A 15,672-nucleotide genomic window follows, 5' to 3' on the forward strand; every position below is an offset into this window, starting at 1 on the left:
GAAGTGCATTCCCTCCCCCCACCAGTGTTGACAATCTGCTTGCTTAGTGGAGGGACATTTTCTGAGAGGAATAAGGTTACTTTTTCCCTAATTACTTCTACTCTGATCTCATTGTCTCAGTTCTCCTGCTGGTATTAATACGATGGAAAGGGGAGTATCGAATGTTCCATGAAATAAAGGCTTCAATCTTCAGGAGACGGGGCACAGGAGTCATTTTTCTGCTGACTTAAGAAAAAAAAACTGAGATGATCTTTTAAAATTTAGAGAAACTCAAATATGCCCTGTTTGTGAAGCTGGGACAGGAAACACACAGATTAAGTATTAAATAATCTCAAAGCTCCATTTGGCCAGTGGGTGCTAGTTTTCTCACCCACCAACCTTTCCTTTACTATTAACTAAAAAAAAAAAAAAAAAAAAAAGACAGACAGACAGAGAGAGAGAGAGAAAGACATTGATTGACATTTACCTTCTCTGAGCTGTGCCTTGTTTCAAAGTTGAGTAGGAAAGAAAAGGAGAGAAACATATTAATACCTCCTGAATAATCTATCATTATGAGTGTCCTAATACTTAGCAGTTGATTTTACAGGGGAGGCAGAACAGGAACTTTTCTGTTAATTTTTCTGTGATAATAAAGAGCAAGTAAATATATGTCACATGGCTTTCTTCTTGACATGTATTTTTTTCCTTTTCTCCCTCAGTGCCCTTGGGAAGAAGATCTTTTTGACGGGGTCTCAGCTGTGTAAGGTGGTACGGGGCAGTGGAGGAAATGTTGAGGAGAGAGCTGAAGCCCGATGTATGCTTGAACCTCCAGATGGGGTCTATGTGGGAGAGTAAGGGGTCTGTAAAAGAGAGATCTAGTCAAAGTAAGAAATACATCATACAAACAGAGGATCTTGATCCTGAGAGCGCTCGCAGGCTCTTCTGGAGCTTCAGTTATCATGAAGCACCTGGGCCGCTCGAGGCTGTCAGCCAGCTTCAGAAATTATGCCGTCAGTGGCTGAGGCCAGAGATTAACTCGAAAGAGCAGATCTTCCAACTCCCGGTGCTAGACAAGTTCCTGGCCATGCTGCCCTGGGACATCCAGAACTGGGTGCGGAAGCATCATCCCCAGAATGTCAAACAGGCTGTGTTCCCGGTAGACTGCTTGCAGAGAAAACCTGATGGAACAAAGAATGAGGTAAGGCAAAAGATTCCTTACATATGCAATGAAATAGGATAGTGGTGCATATATTGGGGTGGGAGGTTGTGAGGGAATAAGAAAGATTGAGTCACTCTTCTGTTGTTCCTTTAGGACAACTAGGTGGGATCCGAAATCACAGACATGCAGTAATAGTCAGGCCAAGGGTTTCAGAGTTCCTGGCAGAGTCTTTCCTGGCGTAAGAGAAAAGAAATATATTTTTTCCCAATTCAGGACCAGTGTGAATTGAAAGTGGTGGGCCTAGTGTGGCATGGCTAAAGAAGCACGACTTAAGTTCTTAGAAACAGAAATAAAAGGCCAGAAGGAGTTGGGAAAGGAGAAAAGGTCCAAAAAATGGACACTGCTTAGAGAGACCAAAGGAGAGAAACAGAAATATAAATCAAACAACTCTAGGGAGACTGCAATAAAAGAGAAGAAATAAAAAGGGAAAAAAGGGAAACAAAGATATGGAACAAAGACAAATGCCAGCAGAGAAGTGGAGGGAATCAGGATGCTGAGGGGTAGTGTCCTCTGTAGTGGGAACACGTATCTCTGGGCCGGGAGAAAAGAGCCTCCAGTGCCCTCCCTTTGTGGCCTGTCCTTGGCCCTGCCGGAGAGTGGGGAACCAAGGTATGCCTCTGGGAGATGGCAGCACACTTCCTTTCCTCAGGAGTCCACCTTAAAGAATCCGAGGCAGGACATATTTTTGATGTCTTATTACGACCAAGTTATGTGGAGGGAGGTTGGAGCCCTACTCTTCCCCCATCCTCCATTCCATTCTCTTTCCCCATGAAATGTTTCCCTGGCTATGGGAGGATTAGAAATTCTGGCTGACAAGAATGAGTTTTTTAATTCAATTTCTTATCTTTTGGAGAAAACTAGAAGATAGAAATCCATAAAGGCAAGGACCCAAGCCAATAAAGCAAGCCAGTCAAGGGGAACAGGCAGGCTGCCCAACGCTGCCTATAGCTTGAGCTGGGTCTCTGTGCACAGGGATGGGGATTGCTGGGTTGGAGGGGTAGTGGCATTGTTCATAGCCTTTTCCATTTTATCCTAATTTTCCCAGATTTTGAGTATAGTTCTTTATGGGAGCATAGTGGCACAGTACCTCCTCAGTCTTTTTATTCCTTTCATTGATGTCACGTACTCCCCAAATCTGGGCCCTACTCTTGTTCCTCCCTCCACTACCACCCCAAAACCAAAAGTAAGTTCTGTGTTGATGAGGATGGGGATTATTTCTAGGTCACAGCCCATGAGCTGGGAAAGGAAGCAGTGCTCGTGGGAGGAACAGCAGTGGCCCCAGGCTTCAGGTGGAAGCCAGGAGAGCCCCAACCGATGGGCATGTTCCAGAATGAATGTTGGAACACACGCCAGGTACTACGAGAACAGCTGAGCAGGAATACTCACAAAGAAAGCCATCCTGTATATGAAAGAGGTGAGGAGCTTGATCATAATTCTTTTCTCCTGGGAGCTGTGAGAGTAATTGGTTCAGCTAGGATGTCATGGGAAATTTCCAGGTGTACAGCTATGCTAGCAGCTGTGATGTCTCCCAGGTGGGATTACTGTAGATCAAAGGTGGGTGAAGGTCGGGGTTGGCCTGGGGGACAGAAATATCCAAACCACGAACCCTGATACTCACACTGTGAACTCTGCTCCTTTGAAATTTGAAAGAAGAGAAGAAGATGGAGCAGGGGCAGGTGGGGCCACCTCACTCTCACAAGTTGCAGGAGAAACTGGGATCAGGCATGAGCTGTCAATAGCAGAATGTGAAGAAAATTGTACAACAGGGAAAAACTAATGAAAGAGAAAAGTCTTCCACATTTCCTGCTGTACACTGGGGACCTAAGTCCTTCATTTTCAGACCTATTTTGCCCAGCTCAATAAACAATTTATTTTATGGGAGGAAAAATGTATGTATTTCCTTTTACTGATTTCTCTCATGAAATCTGGAGAAATAATGAACTAACCGGGGAACCAGTTCTATGAGTGGTGGATATTTGGTTCTTATTTACAATGAAAAGGCCACTTCTGGGCACCACACACACACTTGTCAAGGTGACCTGTCTTTAGTGAAGGCATCCTGATGTATTTTAGAAATCAGCTCAGGATGTTCGTAAACAGGAAAGAGACATTTTCTCTGGCTTTTTTCCACTTACAGCTGCGCAGGCTGAACAGATTTTAGTCTCTTCTGAGCAGAAAAGCCCCAAAGACCAGAAGATGGCATCTGAGCTCATCTTGCCTAAGTCCCAGGTGAGCTGTACTCTCCAGGTTTTTCAGGCAACCTGAACATGGCCTTGTGTCTGCTTGCCCCTGCTGACTAGGACCCATAGTGTCCAGCAGGTGCTTTGAGGCATGTTGGCCCCAACTGTCTTCTAGCCAAATAGGCTTGGCACTGTGGGAATTGGGCACCTCCTAGGCTGTTGACTGATCCTCTTTGCTTCTTCCTTTCTGCCATCTCGCTTTTTTCCCCCTAAATCTTGTGTTGTTAACTTCTTCTGCCCCTGACCTACTGTGTAATTCAGAGACGGGTGGTAGGACAACTTCTAGAGTGGCAAGTACTAAACTACAGCCCATTCTGTTCTCTAGAGTTTGTTGACGTTTGAAGATGTGGCTCTGTATTTTTCTGAGGAAGAATGGCAATTATTGGATACTTCTCAGAAGACTCTCTACATGAATGTTATGCAGGATATCTATGAGAATGCCATCAGCATAGGTAAATATTCCTTCCTTCTGTGTAGAAGTTGAATAATATGTTATGTCCTCGGTTTATGGAAAATGGACCCTGTGAGAGAGTCCCAGTGTTCTAATAGCTGGTTGGTTCTCAGCTTGATAGTGTGGGGGAAAGAAAAGGCTTACCTGGTTCACCAGGGGAGCTTTTTATTAATACACATGTCTCACTTCTACATTCTAAATAGAATTCTTGATCTATCATACCCTCACCTCCACCCTAAAAACCTTCTCTTGTCATATCTTTTCCATCTCAGTAAAGGGAACCACCATTTACCCAGTTGCCAAAGCCAAAATCCTGTCACTCATCCTTGACTCCAATCTTTCTGTTATACTCCACAGCTGATCCATTGGCAGGTTCTCTTAGGTCTATCTTCAAGCTATAGCCTGAATCCAGCCATGTCTCAAGCCCTTCCACTTTCATCATCCTTGTCTAAGCCACTATCATGTCTAACCAAGTCTACTTCAGTATAACGGGATTCCCATTCCCTAAGTTGTTTTCCTCTATCTGCCTTACATTTACTTCTTAGCTTCCTCATTGCATATCTACCCACATCCACAGTAGAGTATAAAGAAGATATTGGATCCAAGATTCTGCCCATTTAAACATTTGGAGTAAAAAAAAGGTATAAAAGTGTTATTCACTCTACCTGACGGTAGTCTGGAATTGAGATGACCGTCCATGACCTCAAGGTTTTATTCTCAGAGCATTATTATTGCATCCTGAACTTAAAGTGACCTATTTAGAGCAAGGGGAAGAACCATAGATCCAAGGCCCCCAAGAGTTCAGGGATAGCCTTAGAGAGTCTCCTACAGGTAAGTGTATACATGGGAAGAGGAGAAACATTCCTTGTAGAAACCTTTACAGGGGCTTAACATGTTAAGACTCTGCTCCTATATTTTTTCAGTTGAAGTTTTTATTGAGATAATTTTAGATGCACATGTAGATTTAAAATGTAATAACAAAGAGAACCCATGGACACTTTACCCAGTTTCCCACAGTGATAACTTTTGCAAGATTATTGTATGATATCACAACCAGGATATTAATACAATCCACTGATCTTATTCAGATTTGTCCAGTTTCACTTGTATTCATGTGTGTGTGTGTGTGTTTTAGTTCTATACAATTCTATCCCACGTGCTGATGTGTGTATTCAACACCACAGCCAAAGTATACTGGACAGTTACTTTGGCACAAGGATCCCCCCTGTTGCCCTTTTAAAACCGTGCACACTTCCCTGCCACACCCGGTGAACCCATGCCGACCACTAATCTGTTCTACATTCTTAAAATTTTGCCATTTGAAAAACGTTATGTGAATGGAATTACAAAGTACGTAACTTTTTGGGATTAGCTTTTTTCATTCAGAGTAATTCCCTGGAAATGTATCGAAATTGTTGCATGTATCAGTAGTTCATTCCTCTTTACTGCTAATCAGCATCCCTTGGAATTGATATGCCACCATTTGTTTAACCATTCAGCCAAGGAAGGATATTTTTGCTGTCTCCAGTTTTTGGCTCTTATGAATATAGCTGCCATGAACATTTGTGTACAGGTTTTCGTGTAGAGATAAATTTTCATTTCTCTGGGATAAATGTCTCAAGTGTGCAATTGCTGGTTGATATGGTCATTATTAATGCATATTTAATTTTATAAAAAAGTACCAAACTGTTTTCCACAGTGGCTGCATCAGTTTACATTGCCTCTAGTAATGTGTGAGAGACCCAGTGTCTCCACATCCTTGCCAGTGTTTACTGTCAGTACTTTTTAAATTTTAGCCACTTTGATAGGTGTGTAGTGATATCTCATTGTGTTTTTGATTTGCATTTCTCTAATGGCTAACGATTGTAAGGTTTTTTGGAGTGGCCGGCGCCAGAGAAAGAAAGACGAGCAGAGTTGAAAGGGCTAAGTAAAGAGGCTTTATTGGAGCACTCCTGGGTGGGGGTAACGAGTCCCGAGAGAGGGACCCGGGTGAGCCTCACGGGACCCACGGAGTGGGACCAGAGAAGCCGTGCCGCCCAGAAGTCTGGGTGGGTTTATATAGGTTCTTAGGGCTGGGGGATGGGAGCTTCCTCAGCCAGGAGATGTTGGCACTAGGAGTAAGGAATTTCTTTGTTTCAGTTTTGGGGCAGGTATTGAGGGATAGGAGGGGCTGCTGCTTTTCTCATTAGGGAAGGGAGGGGTACCTGTGACCAGACCTAGAATCTAGATCTATATTCTAGATTCTAGGGCTTTGTTGGATAAATGGTTTGCAAAGAATTTTTTCCTAGTCTGTATATCATCTTTATATTCTTCCCATGGGCTTCCACAAAGTAAAAGTTTTTAACTTTGATAAGGACTGATTTTCCCTTTTGTCCTTTTATAGATTGTGTTTTTGGTGTCAAGTCTAGAACTCCAACTAGCTTACCTCTCTATCCCTAAAATTTTCTGCTTTGTTTTCTCCTAAAACTTTTATAATTTAAAATTTTTTACATTTAAGTCCCTGATTCATTTTGAGTTAATTATTATATAAGATGTGAGGTTAAGGGTTTTGTTTGTTTGTTTGTTTTGCCTGTGGAGGTCCAATTACTTCAGCGTCATTTGTTGAAAAGGCTGTCCTTCCTCCATCGAATTGCTTTTGTGCTTTTTCATCAAAGATCAGTTGGGCACATTTGTGTACATCTATTCTGTTCCACTGAGCTGTGTCTATCCCTCTGCCAATATTGCACTGTTTTGATTACTGTAGGTATATAGCTAGCCTTCATATCTATCAGGTAGAGTGATTCTTCCCACTTTATTCTTTGTCAATATTCTTTCAGCTATTCTGGGGCCTATGCCTTTCCATGTAAATTTTAGTGTAAGCTTATTTATGTCTACAATAAACTTTGTTGGGATTTTGCCAGAAGTTGCATTAAAGCTATACATCCGTTTGAGGAGGATTGACATCTTTGCTATTAAATGTTGATTCTTCCAATCCACAAACACAGTATGTCTCTATTAAGTTAGGTCTTCTTTAATTTCTTCCAGTAACTTTTTGTAGTTTTCAGCATACATATACTCTGTATGTTTTGGTGAGTATATGCCCTAGCTTTTCATTTTCATTGGAGCAATTATAAATGGTATTATTTTTAATTTTGGTTTCTGCATGTTCATTGTTTTTAGATAGGAATGCCATTGATTTTGGGTTTTGTTATTTTATCCTGTGACTGTACTGAATTCACTTATTAGTTCTAAGGGTTTTTTTGGTAGATTCCTTGAGATTTTCTACATAGGGAATCCATATCATCTACAATACCTTTGATTTCTTTGTCTTGCCTTATTGCATTAGATCCACTATGTTGAATAAGAGTGGTGACAGCAGACATCCTTATCTTGTTCCCAATTTTAGCATGAAAACATTCAGTCTTTCACCATTACCTATTAAGGGGTTTTTCTTGATATTCTTTATCAAGTTGATATAATTCCTAACTTTATGAGTGTTTTTTTACTCATAAATGGATGTGGGATTTTGTCAATTACTTTTTCTGTGTCAGTTGATGGAAACATATGATCTTTTCTCTTTAGTTTGTTGATAAGGTTGGTTATGTTGGTTGATTTTCAATTGTTGAACCAGCTTTGCATACCTGCAGTGAATCCCACTTGGTCATGGTATATCATTCTCCTTATACATTGTTGCACTGTTGCAACAATGCATTGTTGCATTGTTGCACTGAGTTTGCCAATATTTTGTTGATAATTGTTGCATTTAAATTCTTGGGAAATGTTAGTGTGTAGTTTTTGTTTCTTTTAATTTAGTACTGCCTTTGTATGGTTTTGGTATCAGGGTAACACTGTCCTTATAAAATGAGTTGGGTAGTATTTCCTCCTCTTTTTTGGAAGACATTCAACACAGTCGTTAATTCTTTAAATATGTGGTAGAATTCTCCAGTGACACCATCTGGATCTGCATATTTCTTTTGGGGAAGCTTTAAAATTATGAATTCAGTTTCTTTAATGGTCATAGTACTCTTTGGGTTATCTGATTCATGTTGGTTGTCTTTTAGTAGTTTCTGGTTTTCAAGGAATTGTTCCATTTTCCCTAACTTTTAAAATTGGTGAACTTAAAGCTCATGGTATTCGCTTTGTTTTTAGTTGCTGTAGAATGTGTAGTGATATGCTCTATTTCCTTCTGGATATTGGTGATCTGTGTCTTCTTTTTATTTTTGTCAAACTTGATAAGAGTTTTATCAGTTTTATTACTTTTTTGAAGAGCAAGCCTTTTATTGATTATGCTTTCTGCCCTCATAGGTATTTCCTTTTTCATTCTGCTTTGGGCGTATTTTCCCTTTTTTCTAGTTTCTTGAGGTAGGAACTTAGATTATTGATTTGAGGCCTTTCCTCTTTTCTATTGTTAACATTTAGAGCTATAAAATTCCCTCTGAGAACTTCTTCAACTTGAATTCCATATATTTTGATATATTGTAATTTTATGTTCATTCAACTCAATTTTTTTTATTTCAGCTTATTATGGGGGTACAAAAGTTTAGGTTATGTATATTGCCCATGCCCCCCAGCCCCCGAGTCAGAGCTTCAAGCCTGTCCATTCCCGAGACAGTGCGCATCACACTCATTATATAGGTAGACAGCCTTCCCCCACATCTGTCTGACACCTAATTGGTGTTATTCCCAAATGTGCACTTAGGTGATGATCAGGGAAACCAATTTGCTGCTGAGTGTATGTGGTGCTTGTGAGAGGTGAAAGCTGTGGGTCCTGTTTCAGTCTTCTGCATGTGGCTATCCAGTTTTCCCAGCACCATTTATTGAATAAAGATTCTTTTCCCCAGAGTGTATTTTTGTCTGCTTTGTCAAAGATTAGATGGCTCTATGAGGATGGTTTTATATCTGGATTTTGTGTTCTGTTCCACTGGTCTGTGCCCCTGCACTTGTGCCAATACCATGCAGTTTTAATAACCACAGCCTTGTAGTATAGTTTGAAGTCTGGTAACTTAATACCTCCCATTTTGTTTTTATTGCCTAAAATTTCTTTTGCTACACGGGGTCTTCTCTGGTTCCATACAAAGCGTAAAATTAGTTTTTCTGTATCTGTGAAAAATGATGTTGGTAATTTAATAGGGATTGCATTGAATCTGTAGATCACTTTGGGTGGTATAGACATTTTAACAATGTTGATTCTTCCGATCCACGAGCATGGTATGGTTTTCCACCTGTTTACATGCTCTGTGATATCCTTCCTCAGTTTAACTCTATTTTTAAATATCCTTTGAGACTTTCTATTTCAATCATGGGTTATTTGGAAGTGTTTTGTTTGATATCCACGTTTTTAGGTTTTCTGGTTTTGATGTTTAGTTTGATTACATTTTTGTCATATTTCCATTGCTTGATCATTTTGTCTATCATGTTAGAAAAGTCTGGGTCCTAGTTAAATAATATTTTATTTTAGCAGGCAGTCACCCTGTTTTAGTTTAGCATAGAGGTTCTTTCCTTCTTTTGTAGGATATGCTTCCAGTGATAATTTTCAGAGCCTGTGTGGTGTTATTTTGGTCTCCTTGGTTTATCTGGTACTTCTGGGGCTCCCATGGGTCCCTGCTGCTGCTGACTGAGGGTGTAGAAAGAATTTTCTTAGGCTAGGGTATATCTCAGTGGGGAAGGAGAGTCTCAGACTCATGGGGATTAAGAGACTTCATAGTCCAGGCCGCTTGTTGTGGCTGTTTCCCTCTTGCCAGTTCTGCCTGCCCACTTTGGTGTCTCCTACTGAGTGGAGGGAGTCTCATATCTACAGTATTCCAGAGGCTTCCCAAGCACTCCTCTTGATGTGGCTGGGTCCCTACTGCCAGTTCTGCTTGTACGTTTTGGTATCTTTCGGCTTGGGTTGAGGAGAGTCTGTAGCCCAGTAGGGAGGGCAAGTTCCTCTCCTTGCCACTTACTGTTGACAGGACTCCAGGCTGATCCCCTTTGCCAGTGATGTGTGGTTTGCTTGATGTTGTCAGGTTTCCCATTCATGCTGGGGAAGGAATAAACCTACCCAGGAAGCCTTCTGTTGATAGGTTGTGGGTTGGAACAACCTGGGATCTGGGTTGCCTTTTTCTGTTGGATATGGGGATGTAAGACAGCCTGCTACATTATGATTCTAGTTCTGGGGTCCAAAACCGGTTTGTCTTTTTCTTAACACTTTTTAGAATTTTGTTTGTGTTATCTCTAGCATTATTTAATGGGTTTGTTGTTATGCCTCATGGGGAAGATCAAGGAGAAATGAACTAGAAATAACTTGTTCCTGTATTTTTTTAAAAGCAATCATCATTGACTTTTGTCTCCATTTTTGTAGTTTTCTTGTACTGAGATACAGATGGCTGATTCTTCTGTTGATTCTAACAGGGTTAATGCTCAAAAAACACACTGGAAACGATCAGCCTGTATCTGTTCCTGCATCAGAAATACAAATACCAGGATGCAAAGTATCAGAACAGACCAGAATGGAAGTTGCCCAGAAAACAAGGAACAAGGAAAATCATGGTGATACACATAGGGTTCAGAAATGGTGTCGAGCTTTTCCAGGGAAGAAAAGAAAGAAACTTTCAACTTTTAAAGTAGAGCTTCCAAAACTTACAGATCTTCATGGGAAAGGCCACACAGTAGAGAAACCTTTTACATGTCAGGAATGTGGGAAAAGCTTCAAAGTTAGCTCTGACCTTATTAAGCACCAGAGAATTCACACTAAATAGAAACCCTATAAATGTCAACAGTGTGATAGGAGATTTAGATGGAGTTGAGATCGTAATAAGCACTTCATGACACACCAAGGAATAAAACCATATAGATGCTCATGGTGTGGGAAAAGCTTTAGTCATAATACACATCTACAGACACACCAAAGAATTCACACAGGAGAGAAGCCCTTTAAATGTAATGAATGTGGGAAAAGATTCGTTCAGAACGCCCACCTTATTAAACACCAGAGGACTCACACAGGTGAGCAGCCTTATACTTGTAGCGTATGCAGGAGAAAGTTTAGCAGGCAGTCAAGCCTTCTTAGACACCAGAAACTCCACAGGAGAAGGGAAGTGTGTCCAGTGTCTCAGGTTTGAGGAAAGTCACCATATTGAGCTTGGCCTTATAAGTGAGGAAAGAATACAAAATTATAAGGCACCCAATGATAGAAATCTGTCTTCAACAGAAAATTTGGGAGGGGTACATGTCATGGTTTACAGAAGGGAATCTAAGTTGTCTCTCTTATTCAGCATTCTCTCTTCAGTGCCTAGCAGAAGACTGTTACGTAATGAATATTTTATTTTGTTTTATTTTTTTTGTATTTAAATTTAAATGTTATGTGTACTTGTTTCACATTGTCTTTCTAGGATGGCGTTCATGTTTCAAGTATTTCAAGAGTTATATGTTCTCTTTTTGGATAATAATGAGTATGTTATAAATAAAAGAATAAAAATATAGCTTCCAGGTATCTGTAGCTGTCTATCTTATTTATCTGATCACTCAGATCTTCCCCACCCTCAGTCACCTAAATTCTTCAGGTATAAGGTCCTTGGCAAATATATGATAGACATGAGTCCTACTCTCATTCTTCGTTCTTTCTCAGGAGAGATGGAAAATAAGAGTATTTAGGTACTCTAAAGGGAGCTCAGAGAATTACTGAGTTAGGGACAGTTTCAATGGTTACCATTCTGTCTGCATGAACAACCAAGCCCCAGGGCTCAGGGAAATCTACTCTAGAACAAGAAGAAAGGATTCAGTGTTTACCCTGGGAGAAATGCCCCCATTGTAGTTGCTTCTCTCCTGAGTACCCACTACTGCAATGTCTTCTGTCAAGGAATTCCCAGCAGCAGAGGAAGGCCTGAATGCCAGTACAGACCTAGGGACCTTGCAAGCACTTGATAACTCTCCTCCTGCTGATCCTCTCAGTACAGGCATATAGAATGAAATGGTGAGGGAGGCAGTCTGCGCCATCATCCAGGTATCTGTCTCTTTCTAGAAAGCACATGACAATGGTGAACAGACTCTTTTGACTTTGATTATGTGAACTTCAGTCTTTCAGATTGGTGCCACACTGCTCCAGGGCCTAAAGGGAGTCCCATTGTGGTTGCTCAGTCACAACCCTGTATACCTGAATGCTCTGCAAGAAGGTCTAAAGACTTTGCAAAACTGATTTACTAAGAATGGCAAGGAGAGCCCTGTGGCCTCTTAGCCTTGGTGCACATCTGATAGGAGAACAAAGTAAGGCATGTGGCTTAGAGGGATGGTCCCAGTCAGAGCCAGGCCAGATGAAAACTACTTTCTGATGCTACTGGTTTCCCTCAATTCCCCACTGGCCTAAGTGACTATCTCTTAAGAAAAGATAATGTGGTGTGAAGGGACTTGGGAAGGCTGGGATTTATATCTATATCATCCTGGTTTGTGATGTTGGCCAAGGCTTCCATTTATTTATTTATCATTTCATAAAATTTTAATTTTTAATGAAAATTACATGTTTCATGTTAAATTTAAATATTAAACAAAACTCCTTTGTTACCAAATTGCCCAGAAATGGCCAGTGTTCACTTTTTTGGAATAAATGCCTTCAGATATTTTTGCCACCAAGAGACCTTTCCAAGCCTGTTTTCAGGCTTATAAAATGGGGATAATAGTTCCTACCTCTCAGGCTGCTCTTAGTATCAAATAAGACACACATGTGAACATGCCTGACACAGTGATTGGCCGCAGTACATGTTCTGTAAACATATGGAACGTCATCTTTCAGCTAGTTATTTAGGAAAGAAAATAAAGTTTGTCTACTTGTCCAGTTGGATTACTATAGTGGACCTTGTATTAATCAGGACTTTGAGTTTTCAATATAAGTAACTCAACTCCAACTAGCTGAAACAAAAAAAAAGAAAGAAAGAAAGAAAAAGAAGAGTAGGAGGAAGAGAAAGAATTTATTGGATTATGGAACTGAGAAGTCACAAGAGTGAAATTTTTTCCAGGCTTTCTGGATGCAAAGGTTCATATTATTTCACCAGGACTCTATTTACCCACTCTTTGTCTCCAACAGGCAGCTTCTCTTAGTAGGAAGACAGCCACTTGCATCCCTGAGCCTGTACAAGAACTTCAGCTAGCCATTCCAAAGAATCTTTCTTGATAGTTCAACAAAAGCTATTTTCTTAAAATAGCAAAAGATGCATGCTCAACCCCAAATCCATCACTATGGCCCAAGTGGGTAGGAGATAAGATGATAAAGAAGTATTTTGATTATGCAGGCCTGAGGTCATGTGTCCACTCCTGAGGTTAGAAGAAGACACACGAGCCCCACATGTGTGGCCTGAGCAGCATATAAGAATGGGAGAGAGTTGGTACCTTGATGGCTGTGATGTTGGACAAACAGCATGTGTCCCTTTAGCCTCCTCACTTTCTTACCTCCACTCTGGTCCCTCTCAGTCCATCATGCACACTGCCTTTAGAGTAGAACAAGCTGCAATTATGAAAATGTTCTTGGTTGAAAATTCTTCAGGAGCTCTCCAGTGCTTTCAGCATGAATTTCAAATGCCTTAGTGTAGGACACAAGGACTTTCACAAACTGGCCTCTGCCTACTTCTCTGCCATCATCTTATTCCACATATATCTCTAATTTCTGGACATAATCAATCTGCTTAATACACTATCTTGACAATATGTACCTTGTTCAAGTATAGTCTTCCTTCTAAATGTCCTTTCCCATCTATCCCCTCTTTTATAAAACCTAGTAAATTCCTTTCCCCCTTCAAACTCAGTTGAACGTTCATCATGTCTTTTGAAAAGTCTTTCCTTCTTGTAAGTTTGCTTAAAATATGTTCCCTCTGCTCTACTAGCATTCAGTGGTCAACTGTCTTATACCAGTTCTTGTAAGATGTATTTTCTAGTTTACATGTCTGCTTTCATTTTACTGTAGGCTCTTTTTGTGGCGAATGATTTCAATGTATTCACCCGTAGTACTTGGCCCAGAGCCTGGCTTACATTAGGAACCTGGAAAATATTTAAAAGAACTGGACACTCAGCACTTGCCAGGCCCCTCTAGCATAAAATCCAGAACAACAAATTTCACCTTCTCTGATTTTAAAATTATTTGTGGAGGCCATTATTTTTTCAGAGTAAACTTTATAAAACTTTCTACCTAATTCAAGACAGTATATTAATGGGTGACAAGACTATTGACACACTTAAGGAACTGAGTTCAGCTTATTCACTTGTTGGGACTTCTCAGGCCATTGTGAGGTCCCAGATGGGAGACATCACATTTGGTTCATTGCCCCGCACCCAGTGCCTGCCTTACAAAAGATGCTTATTGAATATTTGGTGTATAAATCATTGCACATAGTTATGTGTTTCTAATTAGCCTCTCAATTGGTAATAAAGCTGAAAATATTTCTGTTTTATGTCATACACCTTGGTCCCCTCTCCTTTGCATCTCCTCAGAGCCCCTACTTTCACATTTATCCTTTTAAGTCTCCAGTTCTCCTCTATTTCCCTGTAGTCAGTAGGAAGTGTGTTATATTCTTGCCTCTACTTCTGTTAAGTCCAGATTGTAGGGCAGGGACAGCTAAATGGGAGTCAGACACCAAGAATCCCAATACAAGAAAGTCGTGGCCTCTACCTGTGTGTCAGGTGGAAGTGAAGACAAAACGGACTTGCAGGCCTATTGTAGGAGTTTCAGGGAGCCAGACCAGAGTGGATTCCGTCCAAAACTATGACATTATGGGTAGCAGAGTGTTATGGAATAAATTTATGTTGTTTAAACCACTCTTTGGTACTTTGTTACGGCAGCCCTGACAAACATGGTATTTTAGGAAGCCTTTGTGTTCACTTCCTCTACCATTAAATGCTAAGATTTGGTGTGATCAAATGGAAACCATTCTAGATTCAGAATCAAAAGGTCCAAGCACTGACTGTCTGTTTTTCCTAAGGACCAGCAAGACCTTGAGCAAGTCAGGTTACCCCAATGAGTCTTGGTTTCTGCATCTCCGAGGAAAGATACTTATACTTGTTCTACTCCCTCACAGAATGGCTCTAGGATCATATTCATGGCTATGAAGTCACACTTTAATTATTGATCAGTTTCCAAGTGTTAGGGATTACTATTTCTCTCATTGCTATTATTCTGTAGAGGAGTTTGCAATTCTCATTTACTTTCCAAATTTTCCCAGTGTAATGGTGAAGATGCAGCCTTTGCTGCATTCTGTTTGGAGGGAATCCAACCATATTCAACTTCATGAGTTCTTCTCTTTGGCAAATCACATTTTATATAATTCAACAATCTCAGAGAAGAGCTCACTGCTCTGAGCTTTGGGGAGGTGATTAGACAGGTGTACAGGGTGCAGCAGGGGCCCCACAGCATCTACGAAGAATGTGATGGGACTGGGGACATTATGGGCACATTGTTGGATAACTGTTAAACACCTGACACACACAGACTTGTTCCATTATAGTCAAAGTCTTAGGTTATTTGTCAACTGTTCACTAAATCTACAGACCCAACTTAATTTTTTATGTTCATAGATGATTTTTCCAACAGTTTTAGATTTACAGAAAAATTGAGTGGAAAGTATAGACAGTTCCCATATTGTTAGCATCTTGCACCAATGTGGAATAGTTATTACCATTGCTGAGCCAATATTTATACATTCTTATTAACTGAAGTCCACGATTTATATAGGTTTTACTCATCGTGTTGCACATTTTACGGGTTTTGACAAATGTAATTAATCCCACTTGATCGTATTGTATATTGCTTTTTATAACATTATTGGATTCGGTTTGCTAACATGGAG

At 40.4% G+C, this 15,672-nt stretch overlaps 1 pseudogene; it reads left to right on the plus strand.

Moving 5' to 3' along the window:
* Window positions 1-766: 766 nt before the first annotated feature.
* On the plus strand, window positions 767-10,968 carry LOC138378513 (zinc finger protein 75D-like; annotated as a pseudogene).
* Window positions 10,969-15,672: the final 4,704 nt, after the last annotated feature.

The sequence above is a fragment of the Eulemur rufifrons genome, chromosome 30 (assembly GCF_041146395.1).
Source record: "Eulemur rufifrons isolate Redbay chromosome 30, OSU_ERuf_1, whole genome shotgun sequence".
NCBI classification, from domain to species: Eukaryota; Metazoa; Chordata; class Mammalia; order Primates; family Lemuridae; genus Eulemur; species Eulemur rufifrons.